General features: G+C 46.3%; 1 protein-coding gene across 4 annotated transcripts in view; it reads right to left on the reverse strand.

Annotated features, from left to right (window-relative positions):
• SCAF8 (SR-related CTD associated factor 8) overlaps positions 1–23,191 on the reverse strand; it is a 312,229-nt gene that overhangs the window by 138,081 nt on the left and 150,957 nt on the right. The window lies entirely within an intron of this gene.

Below are 23,191 nucleotides of genomic sequence, written 5' to 3' on the forward strand. Positions count from 1 at the left end.
TATTTGTTTCATATATCTTAAGCTCTATTACTAGACGTTTATAGATGTATGATTGTTACGTGTTCCAGGAGAATCCACCCGTTTATCTCAGGCAATATCCATCATCCTTAAATCTACTCTATCTTATATTAATATGGCCACTCCAGCTTTCTAAAGCACACTGCTTGTAAGACATACTAACTCCATCTTTTCACTTTTGATCTACTTACATTTATACTTAAAGGCAGCATATCCTTGGGTCCTTCTTTTCTCCAGTTTAATAAGCTCTGCCTTTAAATTAGAGCATTTAGTCCAGTCACATTTACTATAGATAACTGATATGACTAGATTAAAGTCTGCTGCTCTGATTTATTTTCTGTTGGCCCCATCTGGGTGTTTTTTTTTATTTTTTATTCCACTGCTATTGCTGCTAAGTCACTTCAGTCGTGTCTGACTCTGTGCGACCCCATAGACGGCAGCCCACCAGGCTCCCCCGTCCCTGGGATTTTACAGGCAAAAACACTGGAGTGGGTTGCCATTTCCTTCTCCAATGCATGAAAGTGAAGTCGCTCAGTAGTGTCCGACCCTCAGCGACCCCATGGACTGCAGCCTTCTAGGCTCCTCTGTCCATGGGATTTTCCAGGCACTGCCCCTCCTTTATTTTTTTTTCTGGAATAATTAAATTTTTTTTTTTAGATTTCCATTCTCATTTACTTTGTCTTTTAACTATGCCTCACTATATTTCCTTTGGAAGTGCTAATACAACTTTATAGAGAATAAAACCAAATGCCCTGATGGGATTTACCCTGTGGTACAGTGGCTAAGACTCTATGCTCCCAATCCAGGGGGCTCTGGTTCAGGGAAGTAGATCCCGCATGCTACAACTAAGACCCAGCAGAGCCAAATAAATAAGTACATACATATTTTTAAAATGCCCTGAGGCCCTCTGACTCAGGATATTATATCAGTACGTGAAACTACATTATCGGTTGCTGACGAGGGTTGAGAATCTTGCCCCCGCCATCCCATCACCCCCAAGTCCTTATCAACAGGGAAAGACAATTCTCCCTGTTTTCTTAGATCCCTTCGAGTGCTATGATTCTACATTCTGAAAGACTGTAGAAGTTTTTAATTTCTCTTGATACAATTTTTATAAAATTTAAATCCCTGGATCTTCATTGCCACCAACCTAGAAATTCTAATTCCTGAACTTCTGTTTTGTGTTTTTTTGAGTCTCTTCCATGAATTTTCTATATATACAGGATTGCAATCCATTCTCTGAAAATATGCTGTAAAATCAAGCTTCAGGCCTGGGAAAACAATAAATCAAAGGCTTGCTAGGAGCGCCCTCTTGAGGTCGCCTTGATAAAGATGTTGAAAACTTGGCCTTTGTATGAATTGGCGGCAGTTTCACCTTCAGGAGCTAATAAAATTAATCCAGAAGATATGTCAGCTAAATTATGGAAGCAAATATCTCATTATAGGTAATTCTATCTCCTAAAAGACCATATAACCTCCGGCAGAAAAATAAACACCGTGCCTCACTAAATGCATGCCCTAAATATAAAATACACTAGCGATCAGAAAGATAAACGTGGTTCTGGAGTTCTGGTTTTAGCTGTTGGTTTTAGATATTATTCCTTATCTTGCAGAAAGGAAAGCTTTCTCCAGAGAGAGGGGTGCTGGCTATGGGTTTGGGTGCTTCTGCTGAGTCAGAGAGACCAGGGTACAGAGACTGACTCTGCTACTCAGCAGCTGGGTGAGTCTGGGGGAAGTTTTTAAAGCCATCTGTGTGGTACTGGAGAAGACTCTTGAGAATCCCCTGGACAGCAAGGAGATCAAACCAGTCAGTCCTAAATTGGAAGGATTGATGCTGAAACTGAAGCTCCAATACTTTGGCCATCTGATGAGAAGAGCAGACTCATTAGAAAAGACCCTGGTGCTGGGAAAGATTGAGGGCAAAAGGAGAAGGGGGCGACAGAGAATGAGATGGTTGGATGGCATCACTGACTCAACGGACATGAGTTTGAGTAAACTCTGGGAGATAGTGAAGGATTGGCAAGTGCTGCAGTTCACAGGATCACAAAGAGTCGGACAGGACTTGGTGACTGAACAACAGGCCATCTGCAAAATGAGAGTGATAAAAGAATCTACCCGGGAGGTGTGAAGGGAAGGAAGCAGGGGGCAGCAGGAGGGCCCTTAGCACAGGGTGCGGTGCACAGGAAAGGCTTGGGTGCTGAGCATCCCTGTTATCCACGTTTATAAGACCCCTCAAATGAAGGGTAGGATACCATTTAAAAACTCACCAGGATGCTTCTTGCTTTCCTATTTTAGCTAAGAAAAAAGTATTTTTCCTAGGTTTTTTATCATTTGGGGCATGATCTGCTGAATTCAAACAATAATCACTGAACTTCTTTAAGGCAGTGTACATAAGATTCTTGGACAGTCAGTTCAGTGGAAGAGTCAGTTAAGTCACTTGCCTGATTTTCATGGTTCAACTAAACCTATTGATGGACAAGGGCATTGTGCTGTATCTCCTCCTGAAGCTGCAATGAACTTCCTGACATGATGCTGGAGATGGAGAAGGAACAGACTCTATCTGCAACCTCTGAAGCTCCTCTAACTCCCTCCACCTCCCAACCTGGCATCAGAACAGCGGTCATGCATACTCTTCTGCTAATGTAGCTGCCAATGAAATACTCTTGGGAATTTACTTATCGGTCTCCTACTTTTTTTTGTTTATTTTCCTGTTTTTGGTCTCCCCCTCTGCCCATATAGATTCCAAAAGTAAACAAAGCTGGGAAGCTGGCAAGAAAGTCCATAAGATCTGAACAGTCTCAAGAAAACGAGAAGGAAAAGGAGACCTGGAGGTAAGGATCTCCATTTCCAACAGAGTAAAGAGTGTGTAGGGGAAAGGTCATTGCTGGAGAAAGCCTGAGGGAGAAAACAAGATTCCTGAGTTAGGAGTCAGGGAGGTCCAGGGGACAGTACAGACATAACTCTGTAAGCAGCCCGGCCTCCTTGTCCCCACAGGACAGACCCCCCACTGGGGGGCTTGGGGCCACAGCTCAACAGTGCAAACAGGGGCAGTCAGGGCACCCTGAGCCCTGCTGCTGCTACTGCTAAGTTGCTTCAGTCGTGTCCGACTCTGTGCGACCCCAAAGACGGCAGCCCACCAGGCTCCACCGTCCCTGGGATTCTCCAGGCAAGAATACTGGAATGGGTTGCCATTTCCTCCTCCAATGCATGAAAGTGAAAAGTGAAAGTGAAGTCACTCAGTCGTGTCTGACTCTAGCGACCTCATGGACTGCAGCCTACCAGGCTCCTCCGTCCATGGGATTTTCCAGGCAAGAGTACTGGAGTGGGGTGCCATTGCCTTCTCCCTAGGAGAAGCAATAGAACACTCAAGTAGAGCCTTGATTTTATTTCAAGACCAAGGGGAGGGGCAGTTGGAGAGTCAGGTGGTTTGACCCAGTACAAACCATGATTTGTGTAATTAATCAAACCTACAGTCAGAATGCGGTACAGAGTCAGCACGTTTTTATGATCACCCAGGAGTTCTGTGATAAAACAAGCTGTTTCAATGCCTGTGACGATCACTGCTTTGTCCTTGGCCCCCGGGGGATGTGGATTTACTTTTTCCCCTTTGCCATTAACTGGATGGGAAAGAACATGGCGTCCTATCCTAAGAACATCTGGAAAAGGCCCTCATTGCCATTTGGGTTTTGTGAAACCTCTTTTTAAGCTGCCCGGCTGGCCTTGCAAAGTGCCTCCCAGTTGCCACTTGGGGACCAGGTATACAAGGAAGATGCTCAGAACCTTCCGGCAGCACCCACATGGGGCACCTAGACTCCCCTGGTATCCCTCCCTACATAGCAGGCACCAACTCCTCTACCCCACCCGGTTCCAGGGGTCTTGGGGATCAGGGCCTAGGGGCAGACTGGGCTTCCTGCCCAGTGAAGGATGGGCTGGGACTGGGGGCAGGCTGTGCACTTTCCCACCTGCCTCCTGGGACCCAGGAAGGTCTGGGAAGTTCCCCCAAAGTGATAACAGAAGCCACGCATCGCATTTCCCAATTTCCCCACTGTGACATCTTTTCAGGTCTTGATTTGTCCTCGAGGGAAAACTGAGAAAGCAAGGTGATAAGTGGGCAGCTTTTAAAATCAGGGACACACACCTTAAAGCTGGCGGCTCTGGCCTTTGTTTCTGCGAGGTCACGGCCGCTTTGAGCCATTTTCATTAGGATGGTTAGTGAACCTCGTGGAGGTGTGTGTGGTCTCATGAGAAGGGGTGAGAGAGTGTGTGTGGACACATGAAAGTGAAGGCACTCAGTCATGTCTGACTCTTTGCGACCCCAGGGACTGTAGCCCGCCAGGCTCCTCCGGCCATGGGATTTTTCCAGGCAAGAATACTGGAGTGGGTTGCCATTTCCTCCTCCAGGAGATCTTCCCGACCCAGGGACTGAACCCAGGTCTCCCACATTGCAGGCAGACCCTTTACCATCTGAGCCAACACATAAGTGTGTGTTAAAACAGACTGAGTTTAAAAGCATCCCTCAGGAAACCTCAAGTTCTGTTTTTTTAAAACATTAGTTTTCCATGATTGCAGCTCAGCTCCTGTGAAACAAGTAAATAGAATTACCCTCAATTTCTGGTTAAGAAGACAGGCACTGCTGAGCCCTAATACCAACCCTTGGTACACATGAGCCTGCCGCCTCGCCCCTATCCTCTCCTGGCTTCTACAAGGGACCTGGCCTGTTCCTAGTGAAATAACAGCTCCCAAGTCATCACGATGCTCCCAGCGCTATGCTGAAGGCCTTATCTAACTTACCGCAGTTGAATAACCCTCCCACCAACTCCCACCCCTGCTTTTCACACACATCACCCCTGACCAGTGGCCCCCTCAGTGCTCCCCAGCTTCGCATCCCCCTGGCTCTTCAAGACCCCATACGGCCACCCCAGGGCCCCTTTGCTTAGATGGCTACTTTTCCCATCTAGAAAAATGGGAAACCACGTCTATGCAGACAGATACCTTTTGCTCCCCTTCCCCCACCACACACTTTCATCCCCAGCCCACTAAGAAGTACTACTGAGGCTGTCTCTAAAAATACAGAACCCCCCACTTCTCTCATTTCTCCTTTTCTCATCCTCCTGCAGTCTCCCTGACCTCAGGGAGAGCCTTGGGGCTGGTCTCCCAGCCAACACGCTGGGCCCTCTTCCATCTTTTCCTCGAAGGGCAGCTGAAGTGATTGTCAGTACTTTATATTCCCTCTCACCCTGCCCCCTAAACTCTCTCCCTCAGACTCTGACTTTCAACATTGCACTTGTTACAACTGAATGATCTTAGCCACTTGTTTGTGGCTTTCTGTCTTAGAACATGCAGACCATGCACACAGCTCGCGCATCAGAACCTACGTCCTACGTGAGAAGCGTGCTTGTTTCTTCACAACTATCCCAGGGCCTTGGTAAGTATTTGTTAAAGGTTGAATGGAGTTCCCTGATGGTTCAGAAGGTAAAGAATCTACCTGCCAATACAGGAGACCAGGGATCGATTCCTGGATCCAGAAAATCCGCTGGAAGAGGAAATGACAATCCACTCCAGTGTTCTTGCCTGGAGAATTCCATGGACAGAGGACCCTGGCGGGCTACACTGCATGGGATCACAAAGAGTCGGACACGACTGAGCAACTAACACACACGCACACACACACAAAGGCTGAATAATCAACCTGTTGGGTACTTGAATTTTGTCCTGCCCCTTCCCTGCTTCCCCCAGTAACTCATTTAACTCTACTTTTCAGCTCGCTTGGTGTTAGCGAAACATTCCCCCGGTAGCCTTCCTGCCAGAGGAAGGAGATCAGACGTCCCACTGAAGACCTTTGCTTCCTGTTCCCACCTCCCTGAGCACTTCCCTCAAGAACTGCTGTGTCTAAAGCTGGAGGTGGAATTCCTGGGCTACGTTTCTGTCTGCTCAAGGCAGCTTCAAGAGACGAGTTACCAGCAATCCTGAAACAGGAGGCCCCAGAATGATAAAGAGCTTCCTATGATTCATGGGGCTTGAACTTTTTTTTTTTAAACCAATAGCACATTCTTCATTTTCTTTACCAGGTTGCTGAAATATATGGCTGAAGAATCTCAGGAGAGGAAGTAGGTTAATCCTGGCTGGGAACTCGCCCGAGTGCATGAAAGCCCTGCTCCCCTCCACCTGGCTCCTGGTCTACTGGAGCTTTGAGCAGGGAAATGACACCACTTATTTTTTTCGGTCTGTCTGGGTGATCCTGGTGGGTGGGGGGAGCAGGTAGATAGGTAGGGAGGCAGACACGGGTGAGTTACCTTATCTTTCTAAATGCTGTTGCACACAGAGAGAATATTTGCTAGATAAGCTGTGAGAATTAAGGGAGAAAACGTATCTAAAGGGCTTGGGGTGGAGCCTGGCACACAGAAGTTACTCCACAAATAAGAGCTGTTCCTTGTGTGTGTCACTAGCCAGGTATGTGTGAGGGGTGGTACCGGAGGTGGATGCATTCTTTCACTGGAAGACCCCGACCCTGGGGACCTCCATCCTGAGCCTATGATTGCAGGAGGCTGATCTCTATCAGGGTCAGCCACCCCAAGGGGTCCCACAGTCCCCTCTGGCCGGCCACTTGCCCGTCCTTTCCTTCGGTGGGGGGCGGGGGGGCCGCAGAGGGAAGGGAATGGTTTCAATGTGACCAATCACCTGGCATTTATCCTACAGAATTTCATTCCGGGTGAACATTTCATAAGCTAGTAGAGGTCATCTGGATTTTTAGTGAAGTCTTCTGAAGGGTCTCGCTGAGTCAAGGTCCTCATGAGTGTGCCTTTCTCAGTGTCCCTGGAACACTGGGGATGATATGGACAAGGATGGGGGAGGGTGGATTTTGCTTTGGTGACCTCTCCAGCGCTTTGACTTCATAAAATACTAACACTGAATCGCTATGCGTCTTTATTTACATTCTGTTACTGGAATGTAACATACTGATTCTCTAAAGATGGTGGAACTTCCTAAATCAAAGTTGACAGGAGGCCAATGCATGACAGTCCAGTGACTGTGAAAAGAAAACACCACCCAGCCTGGCTGCGGCTCACACGACCGGCCCTGATCGCTCCAAGATTCTGAGCGAGGGCTGCTTACATCCATCCCCCTCGGTCCGCCCACCTCCTACTTCCTAAACATTTCTCTATGTACTGGGATGAGTAGATGAAAACGTGAAATCTAAAAAAAGTTAAAAAAAAATTTTTTTTTGATGTTGACTAAAAGCAAGGTTTTCAATCTCCCCTTAAGATGGCTCAGACTATAAAGAATCTGCCTGCAATGCAGGAGACCCAGGTTCAATCCCTGGCTCAGAAAGACCCCTTAGGCAAAGGGAATGGCAACCCACTCTGGTATTCTTGCCTGGAGAATCCCATGGACAGAGGAGCCTGGCGAGCTACAGGGCAAGTCCATAGGGTCTCAAAGAGTTGGATACGACTGAGAGATGACCACTTTCGATTACAGATACCCGTGTTTTCCCTCCATCCTACCTACCCACAGGCTTTGTTCAGTCCAAGGAGAGGAATGATCGTGGCTTTTCGGACAAAGAGGAGCTGCTGACACCTCAAATGCATACTTCGTGTGCACTCGCTTCCTAACAGTTGTGCTGAAAAAGGGAAACACGCTGCAGGCGTGGTGAGAGGAAGAAAAAGAGCTGCCTTCATCTGACATTTCATCTAAGCATTCTGGTGGCTGGTTCACAAGCAGGCACTGTTTCCCCCACCGCATGTCAGAGTCTTGTCACAGCCCTGGTAACACATGGCTGAGAGTGACCTGACTTGCGTGAAAAGATCGCGACTCCTCTTGGCTGGCCTGATCCTAAGCCATCCCCACAAGGCAGGAAATGGTCGGTCTGGCTCCCTCGACTGCCCACGGGAGGCACTCTCAAGGCCTGGCCTGTCTGTGCCATCAGGTCCCCCTCCCTGCCTTGCTTTCAGGCCAGGGGTCCGGGTAACCCTAGGCAGCATCTGTCCCCTGATGCCCAATGCCAGAGTTGGGCCCAGAGGCTTTAAAAGTCATCATCATAAGACAGGTGGAGCTCCCACGCCACCCTCATCTAAGGATCTCAAAGGAAAGGGCCCTTTACATGGAAGTTTAAAAACTCTTAGTGGTTGTTTAAAAACTCTGAGGTTGATGCTTCTGCCTCAAAGATTCCCAACCAGACCAGCGGCAAAGGTGGGGGACCGAGGCCATGAACTAGACAGAGGCAGGGTGTCTTTTGCCTCTTTCTTCTGCTACACAGTGTATTTTGGTCAAATATGCTGGGCATGTTTTACCACTAAAATCCAGAGCTCAGTTCAGTTCAGTTCAGTTGCTCAGTCATGTCCAACTCTCTGCGACCCCATGGACCGCAGCACGCCAGGGCTCCCTGTCCATCACCAATTCCTAGAGCTTACTCAAACTCATCCATTGAGTCGATGATGCCATCCAACCATCTCATCTTCTGTCATCCCCTTCTCCTCCCGCCTTTCAATCCTTCCCAGCAAACAACTGATTATCCTTAATTCTTATTTCTTTTTAATGTTACTCTCATTACATTAAGGAGAGTAACATTTAAAAATGCTACTCATTTGAAAGCAATGACAAAAAATCATTTGAAAGCAATGATGAAAAACCATTTGGAAGCAATGATGAAAAATTTAGGGAAACAGTTGATAAAAAAGAAATTCATTTACTGAGATTTTGATAAGACATTTTTCCCTACTAGATAACTTTCTCCATTGTGGTCTTTTCTTGGAGAAGGAAATGGCAACCCACTCCAGTATCCTTGCCTAGAGAATCCTGTGGACAGAGGAGCCTGGAGGGCTGCTGTCCATAGGGTCGCACAGAGTTGGACATGACTGAAGTGACTTAGCGGCAGCAGCAGCAGCTTGGTTAAATTATCGTCAATAATTCACTTCTCCATCAAATGGCTACTTAGCTTTGACTGTGTGTCAAGAGCATTGTTGGAATGCAAAGGTCAGGCTCATATTTTGTCCTGATCAGGACCCCCGGCTGCTCAAGGAAAGGGGCCATAGATCAACCACGGGGATATAAGTAACTTCTGGACACAAACACATCCAGGGCGACCCCTGCTTTGGGCACTACCCTCACTGGACAGCTGCTGCCGTGGTTACTGACCAACATTTATTGGAAATGGCTTTTATCATAGCTGAGTGCTTTGTATGTATGGATCTGATTTATCTCCATTTTAGAGAAACAGGCTCATGAAGGTTAAATCACATGTCCCTGGTCACAGAGCTAGTCAGTGGCAGAGACGGAATTGAGACCATGTCTGCATTCGTCCCTTCAGTCATGTCCGACTCTTTGTGACCCTATGGACTGTGGCCCTCCAGGCTCCTCTGTCCATGGGATTCTCCAGGCAAGAATACTGGAGTGGCTTGCTATTTCCTCCTCCAGGGGGTCCGGGTGACTCCAAAGCTAGAACTCTTACAACTTACAAACACTCAGGACAGCAACAGACTTCCCAGAAATACACTTAGGTCATAACTATTCCCCTTCTTCCAAAGCTGAACTCTCAGTGATGTATTTAAGATATTCTTGGGGCAACGGAAAAAGAAACCCATAAGCCATGGAAACTGACTCAATTGTGTCAAATATCTGACTTAACCCATTTTCTCATTAATTTTTTTCAGCTAGTCAACCATAGCGTGCTTCCTATATCCTTTTGACCACTACACGTTAAGTGTTGGCCATGCCCCCCACTTTCTATTCTGCCCTCCTTACCCCAATTCATCTCTGTGTAATAACCCAAGATGTTATATTAATGTCGCCCATCTCTTTTTACTAGATTAAAAGAGCTATGAAATCATGGACTTTGTTCTGGACATTGTTGTATTTCTGGTTCTAGACAGCACCTGGTCCATATCAGATGTGACTTATTAAATAAGTGAATACATTTGTTGAAACCTTAAGATGAACAAAATGTGCCCTACAGGCGAAGATAGCAGATGTGGGGTTGCCTGGTACAGCGTTCCCAACCCTCCAGGCTCAGACCATTGGCTCCCATTAAACACATCCGTGCACAGACTCCATCCTCCACCCGAGAGCTACTCACTGCCTTTACTGTTGGGTTTCCTTACCTCAGAATCCCATTCCACCCCTACCTGCAAGCCAGAGCTCAGCTTAGAGCCCAGCTCGTCCCTAACTCCCCTCCACCCTGTCCTCTGCCTTCAGGATAATCACTCTCCTCTGTAGCACAATGCTTCTTGTTCCTCTGTCCAATTACTGAATATTCACTGGAAGGACTGGTGCTGAAACTCATATACTTTGGCCATCTGATGGGAAGAACTGACTCATTGGAAAAGACTCTGATGCTGAGAAAGATTGAAGGCGGGAGGAGAAGGGGACCACAGAGGATGAGATAGTTGGATGGCATCACCGACTCAATGAACATGAGTTTGAGTAAACTCCGGGAGTTGGTGATGGACAGGGAGGCCTGGCGTGCTGCAGTCCATGGGGTCACAAAGAGTTGGACGCAACTGAGCGACTGCACAGCAACATTCAATCACTGACCTCATCCTGCCTTCAGAAGCTCTCTGCTGCTCTTCCCAGCATCTCCAGAACAAGACCACTCTCTCCAGGGGAACATGTGGGGAGATTTTTGTTTGTTTGTTTTTACATTTATACAGTTTCCACTGCTTGACCTGTAACTAACACTTGTAAGATTAATAGGGCCATAGTTTTAAAGACTATTTACATAACCCCACCATAATACAGAGCCTTTTTAATACTGAAAAATAAAAAAGAACTTTCCATCACTAGGCTATATAAATTTGACCATCTAAACTTACAAACCCTGACTAAAATACAAGCAATCATTTGCTTATTTCAGCATTTTATTCTCTTACACGGCAAGTGGAGCTCTTCGTAGGAACTTGACCAGTGAGAAGCAGAGAACACGTGGAAGCAGTTTCTATAAGGGGAGGACCAGCGTGCTGGGCCCAGAAGGACCCCACGAAGATGCTCTCAGTGAAACTCTCAACGTTCAATGAGATGACATGGTTACGTAACATCACTTACAGAGCCTGGCTTTTTCTCTAGAAACAGTTAAAATAAGCAGTTTGGCTGATGATTGAACCATGTTTTACAGGGTTAGATTCCAGATTACAAATGGGAAGTTCTACTGGCTTTCCAAGGCTCTTGGCATGTATTTGGGCCACACAGAGGCCAAGGTACCAAGTGATGTCAGTGCATTTGGGACTGAGTATCAGGCACTCCCTGACTAAACCGACATGCACGCGCTCTCCGTATAAACTGCCCAAGGGCACCACAGCCGCAAAGGTCTACAGGCTCGCCGTGCTCCAGGTCCAGAGCTAAGTCCTCCCCAGACAGCACACAGCTCGTGCCTCACAAGTCACTATGTAGAGGGCACGTCCCTTCCACGCCCTGCCTCTCAGGATTGCTCACAGGAGATGACTGATGGGGATGAACGAGAATTCTGTAAGATAGTCAGCCCCGAGCTTGGGGTTCAGGCTGACAGTGACGAATCTGCCACGACCAGGGACATGTACTATCTCTGCGAAAGTGTCCATGTTCAGACAGTTGAGACTGAATAAATCTCTAGATCACACATCTCCCCGGTTTGAACTTTCAAGCTGTGTGCCCTTAGGGGCTTCCCAGGTGGCACTAGGGGTGAAGAACCTGCTTGCCAGTGTGGATTTGATCCCTCATTAAGAGATGCAGGAAGATCTCCTGGAGGAGGGCATGGCAACCCACTCCAGTATTCTTGCCTGGAGAATCCCATGGACAGAGGACCCTGGCAGGCTACAGTCCATGGGGTCACAGAGTCGACTGAGCACACACACACAGGATCATTTTAAGTTGCTCCAGAGGGTCATGAATAGTGTCAGAGTCTCTTCTAATGTAACAAAAGGGCAAGAGGGATGCTCAGAGTGTAGTCAGTTTGGGCACGTAAGGAAAAGAACGCTAACAATTTTTTTGAGTCACCACCATTTGAGGTAGGTGCGGGTGGGATGGGGACAGGCCAGCCATGACCTTTGACCTGTGGCACTCACCGTCTGTCTGGCGCTAGAAAGACACTCTGAAGAGCAGGTCACACAGATAGTCCTGATATTAAAGTCTGAGGTGTGCTCTGCAGGAAAGTGACTCCATGCTATGAGACGATGTGACGGGGGAACTGACCCAGAAGGAGGGTCAGGAAGGCTCCCTGCAGGGCACTAACATTTAAGGCGAGATCTGAAGATGGAGCAGAAGGTGGCCAGGCCAGGGTTAGAGAAAGGGGTGAGGCCTGAAAAAATATACTGTCCCCCCAAATATGCGAGGAAAACTGCAAAGTTGACTTTTCTGTTTAATAAAATGCAAATGAAACAAAGCACTCTGTCAACTGCCTTAGGGCCTAGCAGTCATAAATCTTCAACTGTATCTGGAAAACAATGTGCAGGTTTAGATGCTCTCGCTTGATCAGACTCCCCAAGGAAGACGACTGAGAAATTTGATGCACTCAAAGGAGTCACTCAGAATCCAATCTTTCCAAAATTACTTGAAATATGAAAACCTTTAAAATATTTTTTGCACCCCAAAATATTCAATGTGGCACGTGGGTGCATTTTAATGTTTGATAGGATACAAGCTGGGAGCCTTCAAAATAAAAATATGAGCCTCCAAGCCTCAACGTGGCACCTGGGGTACAGCATCTTCGCAGGCTGGGGAACATCAGTGCAGCTTAAGCTCGGGGTTGGGGTCGGGGGATGGAAGGAGGCCAGTGCAGGGCAGGTCAGGGATCTGGGCTTTATTCTTAAGAGCAATGGGAACGGGCATGCGGGTTGTCTCTGTGTGTGATGTGTGTGTGTTTGCACAGTCAGGCTTACATTTTGGAAGGATCACTACTTTGACGGTGGTAGTGAGGGAAATTGAAGGAGGCAAAGCTGGAGGCAGGAAGCCTGTTAGGAAGGTACTGTAGTAACTCAGGTAAGAGACGGAGGTCATCTGGATTAGGAACCAGGATGGAAAACAAGAAATTTAAGGTTTTCCTTAAACCAACTTCTTGGGCCTGAGCTTAGACCCTCCCCTTCTACGGAATTCTATTCCACAGTCAATGTGTCCTAGCACCGTTCAAGCGATATTCTAGAATACTTCATATTCTACCTAGTGCAGGGGTCAAGGCAGTGACCGACCTAAGGAAAATACAAGAAATACATCAGGACCAAAGGCAGGCTTGGGATCATGGTTGCTGTGGGTTGAATGGTAACTCCCAAAAGATACATCCACGTCCTAACCTCTGAAACCCTTGAATGGGATCATATTTTCAAAAAGGGTTTTTGCAGCTGTAGGGAAGCTAAGGGTTTCTAGATAGGATCATCCTGGATTATCTGGGTGGACTTTAAATCTAAAGACGAGAGTCCTCATAAGAGACAGAGGGGAGACGACACAGAAGAGGAGGCAGGCATCAAAGACAGAGGCAGCCTGGGAAACTGTCAGCTGGTGTACCCCGAACCAGAGGCTGAGAATGTTGCTCTGGGCGGGGCGGGGACCCAAACTCTGCTCATTGTCTTCATTTACTCGTCACATCCCAAAGGGCCCCCAACACAAGGCTGGGCATCAGGAAGCTGAGACCGGTGTTCCCTCTGCTGGGCTCCAGACAAGCCTCTCCCGCCCCTACCTGTGGAAGGTCATTCTGTGGCTGTTCACAGCCAAGATCAAGATCCCAGGGCTCAGGGAATGAGGGGACTTCGAATAAGGAGGGGAGGAGGGCCTGGACGTACAAAGAATGTGCGAGGGCAGCTGGGAAGGTGGGGACAGAGGCTGTGAATGTCCATAGAGCCCTGGAGAAGCTTGAAGGGGAGGCTCTCCAGATTCTGGACAGGAAGATCCACAACCTCTCCATCTTTCCAGCACCTTCTCCACCCTCCCACATCCTTTCCACAACCTGGGCCTAAGCAAACAGGATCCTGATCCTCAGGGTTACCCTTGTTCTCCCTGACTAGGGGGGTCGGGGGTGGAAATGACTGAACTCTCGCATCTCTCCTGGGGCTGCTGAGCACAGTTGCTCACGTTGCACACTGCACAAGAGCACCTGTGCCAGGGTGAGCAAGGACTGAAATCCAGCTCTGGTTCCTCTCACTGTGCTGTGTATCCTCAAGGCAATGGGGCTCCCTCTGTATCTGCACAAGGCTCAGGTCGTGCTAGGAGCAGCCCAGCCCTCTCTGGGGACAGCCTGGCCTTGGTCCCCACCACCACATTCCCAGTCAGCTCCTACTGTCTCCAGCGACCTAACACAAAATTCTCTGCCTCCATGAGAACTCTCCACGCCCCAGAGCTTTCTGCATCTCCCCGCTCCTTCCTTCCACGTCCCGACTGGGGCACGGGTCTTCCTTTCCCGTCAAAGTCCGCTTCCTGTGCTCAACACAGATGGAGCGGCTATGACACGTTCTAAAGCAGGAAGTAATCCTGTGGATATACTATTTCCTGGAGCGCAAAACTCCTCAAACATGTGTCACAAGGAAACCATGATATGCGGCTAGGTCAGGAGGCACGTGTAAAAACGATGCACATCAAGGATATATTCTAGGCTTTTCCACACGGAAGGCTGGGCCAGACCAGTCTACCTAGAAAGTGTATGAGTAGCTGTTTTAGAAAAATATGGACTAGTCTATAAGCTCCTGCACTGGTTAGAATCATTTATAACAAGCATATATTCTTTCCTGACTTGAGAAAATACAAAACAAATCAGGAAAAGTTTGAGGGACTTCCCTGGTGGTCCAGCGGCTAAGACTCCATGCTCCCAATGCAGGGGCCTTGCGTTTGATCCCTGATTGGGGAACTAGATCCCACATGCTGCATCTAAGAACCAGTGTAGCCAAATAAATAAATATATTAAAAAGAAAGAAAAAGAAGTTTGAGGTCAATCATATGACACAGCAGCTGATATAAGAGGTAAAATAGGAGGCAGTCATTCAAGAGTCTCCTATTTTCATCATCAACTTGGAACTTGAATGATCAGACCTGATTCCTTCCTCGTGTAGTTAGAAGTATTCGTTTTCAAGATAATTTGAAAGTGACAATATAATCTTACAATGCAGAATACATTCAACAGAATAAACAGATGGGATCTGTCAGACCCAGAATCCACTTTCAATCATTTTCCCATTTCGTCCTCAAAATAGTCCTGTTAAGTTAGGCACAGTTGTCCCTGTTTGACAGACAGGCGAAGGCCCACAGGAAGATGAAGTTAAACACGAGTGCATGTTGGAGCTGGGATTTACAACCTCCGCAAAATCGACTTCGGAGACTGCATTGCTGACCACTAGGCTGTACTCTCTCCTGGGAGGGCACAGGGTCCCCTCAAAGCCTTTCCCACAAGGCACTCTCTGGATCCCATGAAATCCTCCCACCTGCAGCTCCGACCACAAGAAGGGAGTACTGACTGTGTGCTCACATTTTCTCTCTAACCACAGTCTTACTATAACCGGGTAGTCCTGCTGGTATCCGGTCTAACAGAACCCCACAGAGAGGTGTCAGACGGCTCCATCCTGCCAAACCTGTGGGACTAAGGAGCCCTCGTGAAAGTGAAACTACACGAAAGAAAGAAAAAGGAAACACAAAACACCCTTTTCTTGTAGGCCTTTGCCTACTGTGATTGACCACATGTTTGGATCCCCCCCTAAATTCATAAAGACCTAACCCCCTGCAGATAGGTTCATCAGTGTCATCTTTCTAGATATCATATAAATGCATTAATATATGAGTGGGGGAAGGAGAGGGTGGGACGAATTGAGAGTAGCATTGAAACATACACATTGCCATATGTAAAATCGATATTATATATATTTTTATATTACATCAATTATATGTTAATATATTAATAGCTGATGGGAATTTGCTGTATGACACAGGGAGTTAAACCCGGTGCTCTGTGACAACCTGGAGGGGTGGGAGGCAGGACGGAGGTTTAAGAGGGAGGAGACATATGTATACCTATGGTTGTGCCACAGTGATGTACGGCAGAAACCAACATAATACTATAAAGCAATGATCTTCCAACTGGGGCTTCCCTGGTAGCTCAGGCAGTAAAGAATCTGCCTGCAATGCAGAAGACACAGGTTTGATCCCTGGGTCAGAAAGATCCCCTGGAGAAGGGAATGGCAACCTCCTCCAGTATTCTTGCCTGGGAATTTCCATGGACAGGAGAGCCAGACGGACTACAGTTCATGGGGTTGCAAAGAGTTGGACATGACTGAGTGACTAACACACATCTTCCAATTAAAAATAATTAAAAAAATAAATTCACCTTTATGTCTATTAAAATGATATTGGCATTTTAAAAAACAAACAAACCTAATCCGCATTGTGATGGAGGCCCTTTGGGAGGTGATGAGGTTGTGAGTGTGGAGCCCTTAAAAATGAACAAGAAACCCCAGAAAGCTGCCTTCTCCCTTTTCCCACACGAGGGCTAAGCGAGAAGATGACCCTGATCAGACACCAGACCTGCCACCACCTTGATCTTGGACTCCCCAGCCTCCTGAACGGTTAGAAATACATTTCTGTTGTTTAGAATCCCCTAGTTGATGGTATTATTTTATCCATAGGAGCCGGACAGACTAAGACAATTCCTTTAGGCCTGATTCCTGCTAAAACTCTGAGCCAGACCGAATCTTTCCTGCAGGTTAAAAACGATAGGGGTTTTCAGCAGCTCCAGCAGCCCTGACTTCTTCCTTAAGTGCCTTTGGGACACAATGTCCCTGGTTACAGGAAAGTGGGAACCTCATTGTGTATCACATTGGCGCTGGCTGGGGCTGTACTAAATGGGGAACAAGCAGAACCTGTGGCTAAAACACCCCCCGCTCCCCGCCACATGCACAACCCCCCGCGCCCCCACTGATGATGCTTAAAACCTGCTGTGAAACCTGGGAGCGGAGCTGAGGGAGAAGGAAGCGTGGCCACCTGCGTTCTGTGCCCACTGTGATGGTCTGGGAGCTTTGAACAGCTTTCTTTGTTTCTATTCCCCCTATTAGTAAAATTGGTTCACACTGGAGGGTTACCAAGCTCTTTGCAAATCTGCTGAAAAGCCATGGCCCCCATCAAAGACACATTTCCATCTGCCTATGATGCCGGTATACTTTCAGACTGCTCCCAGTTAGGGACCCCTGGGGTTCAGATGATTGTTCAGGCTCCTTTGGGCTCTGACATTCGATCTTCCTCTGATTTTTATCTCGGGGGAATGCACACCACTCACCTCCCCTTCCCTCCACAAAGACCACCTCCCTAGGGCCACATGGCAAAATAAGACAGACTTTGTCTCCCTGCCCCCATCCCGGCCCCTGGGGTCTGCGTGCAAGGAACCACGTTCATCTCAATAGGCATTGTGTTTGTGGTTCTTTTTTTTTTTTTTGGTAAATGAATTAATTTATTTTAATTGGAGGCTAATTACTTTACAATATTGTAGTGGTTTTTGCCATACATTCACATGATTGTTCTTTTCTTCTCAGTGAAGAGAATTTTTTAATTTTTGTTTTCTTGAGATGAAGGCAAAACAAAAAAGAAGTGAATTAAGACTGAAGGAGTGGAAGAGAGTTCTTAGATTAAAAATTACCATCAGGGGTTAGAATCTAACTCGCTGAGGACTGATGAGCTGACAGGCACGGTGTGGGGACATAATGACAGACCCACCCCCTTACTTCCCACCACGTCGGGGCCAGCTCTAATCAGTGAATGTGCCCACCCAACCCAGGGAGTCCAGCTGGCCTTTCCAAAAACATTCACTTCCCAGTTTTTCTCGGATTGATCTGCCGGGCAGATCCTAGTCACAAAACTCTAGGGAGACTCACCCCATCCTGGGAAAACAGACGAACACAATGGCCTTATCTCTGAGTATAAGGTTGTATCATTCTTTCCAACAAGCTAGAAACAGATGAACAATTCAATTGGGGGTGGGGGGTTAAAAAAAAAAAAAAAAAAAGGCAAGCGTGAGGGCAGCAAGCCTGTCACTCTACCTATTCTCACTTTCATTAAGCCAACCTCACTTAATCATCCACAGGGCGTTTCACTGTCTTTGAAGTGGACTAAACGTTATTTTACCCTTGGGAGAGATGACGCCAGCTACTATTTCCTGTGCCAAATACATCACGCGCGTTGTCACTGATGGTGTAACGTACATGATATTTTCACTACACAGATGAGAAAATCACCAGCATGATTATCTCCACTCTGCAGACGAGGAAGTCAGGGCTGGGCGAGGTTAGGTAACTTACCCCAACTCGCACAACAGACAGGAGTCAGGGCTCGGATTCAGGCTCCGGCTCTCCAATCCTTTCCTTCCTTCCCTGTAGCCCAGCAGTTCCCAAACGTGTCTGCACAGTAGGAACCCCTGGGGATCTTTTTTAAAACTCCCAGTGCCGAGGGCACACTCTACAAATCAGATCTCAGGAATGGCTGCGGGCCTCAGCTAATTTTTTTTAGGCCCCCCCAGGTGACTGTAAAGTGCAGACACATTTGGGAACTGCCGTGTTAGCACCTGGGGGCACCTTCAGCTGCCAATACAGGTGCCAAATAAGCTACGTGAAAATCAAGCAACGACTAAGATGGAGCAAAGGGAAGACTGAACTGAAGGTAGCTGAGGAGACACAAAATAAGGAAACACACAATCTTCTCTGCAGGCAAAGGAAGAGATTCGCTAAGAGGAGAAGCTTTCTTAACGCAAGCACAGCTAACTCCAATGGGATGCTGGTGTTTAGTGACTCCATGTGTAAGGGCTGAACAAAAATGCACTAAGTAAAACTCTTCTTTTAAAGGGGGGTTCCTTTTTGCTTTTAGGAGAGTGACTGTTTTGTTATTTTCTATTTATGTTAGAAGCTGTATACCAGGCTCTGTGGCTGGCATCACTGGTAAGGTGAGCCCTCTGCTGGCCATTTGCAACAGCAAAGACAGTAGGGTTATAGCCAGTAGGGCATTTGTGTGAAGGAGACCTGAGTTCCATCCCTGAGTCAGTAAGATCCCCTGGAGGAGGGCATGGCAACCCACTGCGGTATTCTTGGATGGAGAATCCCCAAGGACAGAGAAGCCTGGCAGGCTATAGTGTATGGGGTCACAAAGAGTTGGGCATGACTGAGCAACTAAGCACAGCACATTTAAGAAATACATTCAAATTCCTTAAAAACAGGAGATTCACTGGAAAAGCCTCAATACCCTACTATGCTAGGAAATGAGAGCTTATTGTGATACCATCTTGCAGAACCTCAGTTTGAACATTTTGATGGCCCAGTTAAGCATCCTGAAGAATTTTAGTCGGACTGTAAACAGAGAAGAGGGCGGCAGACGGCGCCTGGTGGGCTACAGTCCCTGGGGTCGCAAAGAGTCGGGGATGACTGAGTGACTAACACTTTCACTTTTCTGCCTCAGATAAAGACGTGAGCTAATGATGGATGGCATCCACAATTCACTGATTTGCTATTGGTTTTGTTTTCCTCTTTTGTATTTAATAATAACATCTTCTTAAGCATGCTCTCACTGGACTGAGAACTCTGAGTCAACTTACTTCCGTGTGTCTGTTGACTGTGACAAGGACCTGGGAAAGCCGGGCGTGTTGTTTGTGTGCCGCTCAGATGGCCCAGGGCGATCAAACCCCCTCCAGGGAAGACGTGGGCGAAGAATCCACGTATTCTACCCAGCCTCTCATTATAGTCTGTCCTCCTTTCATTAAATATACATATATTTTGGAAATAAGACAGATCTCCCAAGAAACTCCGAATTTGAATGCAGAAACAGCTTCTCGTGCTCTATGTATACTTTCTCAAGGTCATTTTGTACAGTCAGTTCTGTCGCTTTGTAAAGCCAAAGTCACTGAGAGTAGTCTACTGACAGCTGAAACCTGCCACTTCTTGGGTCAAATTTAATGACTGCATCGTGGATGGTGTCACTTTTCTTTGCTAAAGTTTAGGGATTTTAAAAAAGAATGATCGTGTTTAGGATCTGCTGTGAGGAGTCTCCAGCTGGAGAACCTATTTGTGAAATCTCAATCTCAAACCAAAACGTCAAACGTTGCTGCCAGGCCACAGAAATCAGGTAAGTCCTTAGAAACAGTATATTTCTGACTAGGCATGGCTCACTGTTATAAGCAAATATAAACCCAAGATTCTCAAAATAACAAAAATAAACAATAAGCTTATCACTGGCTAGAAAACAGCAAAAGATAAATTGTAAGAACTGTTTTCTTTCTTCTTCAGTGCAAAGTTGAGCTAACAAAAAAAGTGGTCATTTTTAGGGAAACTCTTGGCCAAAACCCACCCACGTGGGCCTCTTTTTCATTCAGCTTCTGTTTAACAGACAATGCACACCTGCCTGCCTTCCTAACTGGCAGATCTGAGTGATGGGCAGAAGCGTCATTTTCATTCATCCCTTCACCTCTGATCATTAATCAGTTCTGTGAGCACTGAATAAATACGCATTGGATCACAAAGGAGTATTCGTATTTGGAGACAAATGTATAACATTCTGGGCTTCCCAGGTGGCTCAGTGGTAAAGAATCTGCCTGCCAACGCAGGAGATGTTGGCAAATAAAAATATTCTTTTAAGGTTCGATCTCTGGGTCAGGAAGATCCCCTGGAGAAGGAAATGGCAACCTGCTCCAGTATTCTTGCCTGGGAAATCCCATGGACAGAGGAACGTGGTGGGCTACCGTTCATGGGGTTGCAAAAGAGTTGGGCATGACTGAGCAACTAAGCAGGCACACACGTATGAATGTAAAGAGCCAACTTAGTTGGAGTCAGACAGTGTGAAGGAGGTAGGGCTTCAGCTGCAGTTTGGCCGAAGCACACAAGTGGGGGCCTCCACCTCTGGAGCTGCTGGTCACTTTCCGGGGAGACATCTCCCCACCAGCTCTCATGGCAGGACCCTAGCTTGTCTCCTTGCCCAGGGCCTCCTGAACTTGCCCGGCCAGGCCTCCTCTTGGCAAATTTAACTTCTCTGTGGTCTAGATGAATCCAGTTCTCTCTGCCCTGGCCTCCAGGCCCGTGAAGTGTGTACTCATGCTTACGTCTACACAGGCACAGCCAAACTCTGGGTAACATGGATTTTTTCTGGTGAAAACGACTTCCTCTTCCTTCTTAGCTTATTTCTTTTTCCTGTCTGTAATGGAAGGGCAGGAATGATGTGGTGGGAAGGAGGGAGGTGCCCACCACTGACTGTCTTGTTTGCTGTGGCTTTTCATTTGCTTGATATTTTGTGGGAGACTTTTAAATATTAATGCAACTCTTCAGGAAGGATCCTTTAAGATGATATAAAATAAGAATTTGGCTCAGTCTTCATATAATTTTAAAAAAAATCTTTGGAATGGCAATTGCTTCTACTCAGTAATAATCTTCCCACCCATGATTATCCAGGCAAAATTCTAAAAGGCGTATCAATTTCTTTCCCAGCCACACAAGCTGTTAGACTCAGCCACATTTACTTCTAGATTGTACAGTGGATTTAAAAATTTGTATTCATATTATCTTTTTAGAAAATATACTATTATACTTGGGCCTGTATATAAACAGTTTAGATAATTAAATGTGTATATATATACATTTTCTAGTTTACAATTTTCTTTCCTAAACTGTTTATATTTGATTTGTATATGTTTGGATTAAAAAATATATAATTTATTTTTTCAGTAACACCAAAACGTGAAAATAAGCTTCATTTTTTTTTTTTTTTTGACTGCACTGTGCAGTTTGGAGGGTCTAGTTCTCTAACCAGGGATTGAACCTGTGCCCTTGAAGTGAAAGCTCGGAGTCCTAATCATTGGACCTTTAGGGAAGTCCCTCATTTTATTTCCTGATAGCCCACAGGTAGACTCATTTGCTATGGTATTTTTAAAAATGTTTGAAAGAGATGTATATCTCAGAAGAAATAAAAGAAGTAAACATAACATTTCTAGACACTAGAAGGTGCAGTGAGAATCTATACAACAATAAATATGCCCAGTCTAAACACTGCACCAGGCTCCTTTCCTGGTCATAGTGAAGCAGTCCCCTGAGGGAAACTCCAGCTGTAAAAATGATGTGATTTGATGCCATCCACAATAGTGTGGAATATTCCCCAATTTTAACAAATGGATGCAGAAATAGCAGATTTAGGAAAAATCACTAAAAATGACCAGAAAGAGGCTTTCTTCTAAAGCATCAAACTCAACTGCTTTCTTAACTACTTGTGTTCTTCAATCATTTAAAACACAGATTGCTTTGAAAATAAGTAATCATCTATGTGTAATTCCCATGCAGGGAACCATTCTGAAACAGACGTTTAGGTTTTTTTTTTTTTCCTCTTTCTGAAGAATTTATTAACCACAAAGACATTGCTTAAGACCACCCGTCTCATCTGAACGAGATCTCAGTATTAGAATTCACGTGAGAATCCAGCACCTACTGATAGAACTAAACAACCCACATCAAGGATTCTTTCTAATCATGTAAATGCAGAATGGCTTCGGTTTGTCAAAGTCACCTAATACTGTCTTTAAAACCAGCTCAAAATGTCTTAGGTCCCTAGAGAATAGTGACTTTTGAAAGCTTCCCTTTGCTGCTGACTGAAGGCAGAGATGCAGTGTGGACTGGTAAATATTCACGCTGATTCACAAAGAGAGATGCAGGTCCAGATGCTCAGAAGAGAGAGGGTAGTAGAGGCTTCGGAAAAGGGAATTCATCCATGGAACAAAAGCATCAACCTCTGACCTTATTATAGTGTCTTAGGACTTTAGAAAAGACGACTCTTGTAACACCTGGGTCCTGGATGAATGCCTGATCGCAGAAATGCACCTTCAGCTAAGTGAGAACACTGTACAAAACTCAGTCTAAAGGAATGATCCTATTTTTAAGCTGGTTCACTATTCTACTCTTTCTCCTGCCACCCACCCACTGAAAAGAACCCAGAACCTCCTGTTAGATTTCCCTTCCCCTAGTTGAAGAGTTCCAATGTCATTCGCTCAAATATGCACTAGAACGTCCACGTTTATCTCCCAACCCTTGCTGTTCCTTTTTGGGGGGATGATGGTAGGTGGGAGACAGATGAATGGCATATCTGCCAACTGCAGGTTTAGTTACAAAAGAAAAAAAGGAAAGGGACCTTTCCTTCTTATTTCCATATCAAATGCCGTGAAAGTGCCAAGCAAGGTCTAAGTCTTCTACGCAGGCTCACGTGTTTGGGTTTCACTGGAGTTTCTTAATTT

The sequence above is a fragment of the Bubalus bubalis genome, chromosome 10, assembly GCF_019923935.1.
Source record: "Bubalus bubalis isolate 160015118507 breed Murrah chromosome 10, NDDB_SH_1, whole genome shotgun sequence".
Lineage (NCBI taxonomy): Eukaryota > Metazoa > Chordata > Mammalia > Artiodactyla > Bovidae > Bubalus > Bubalus bubalis.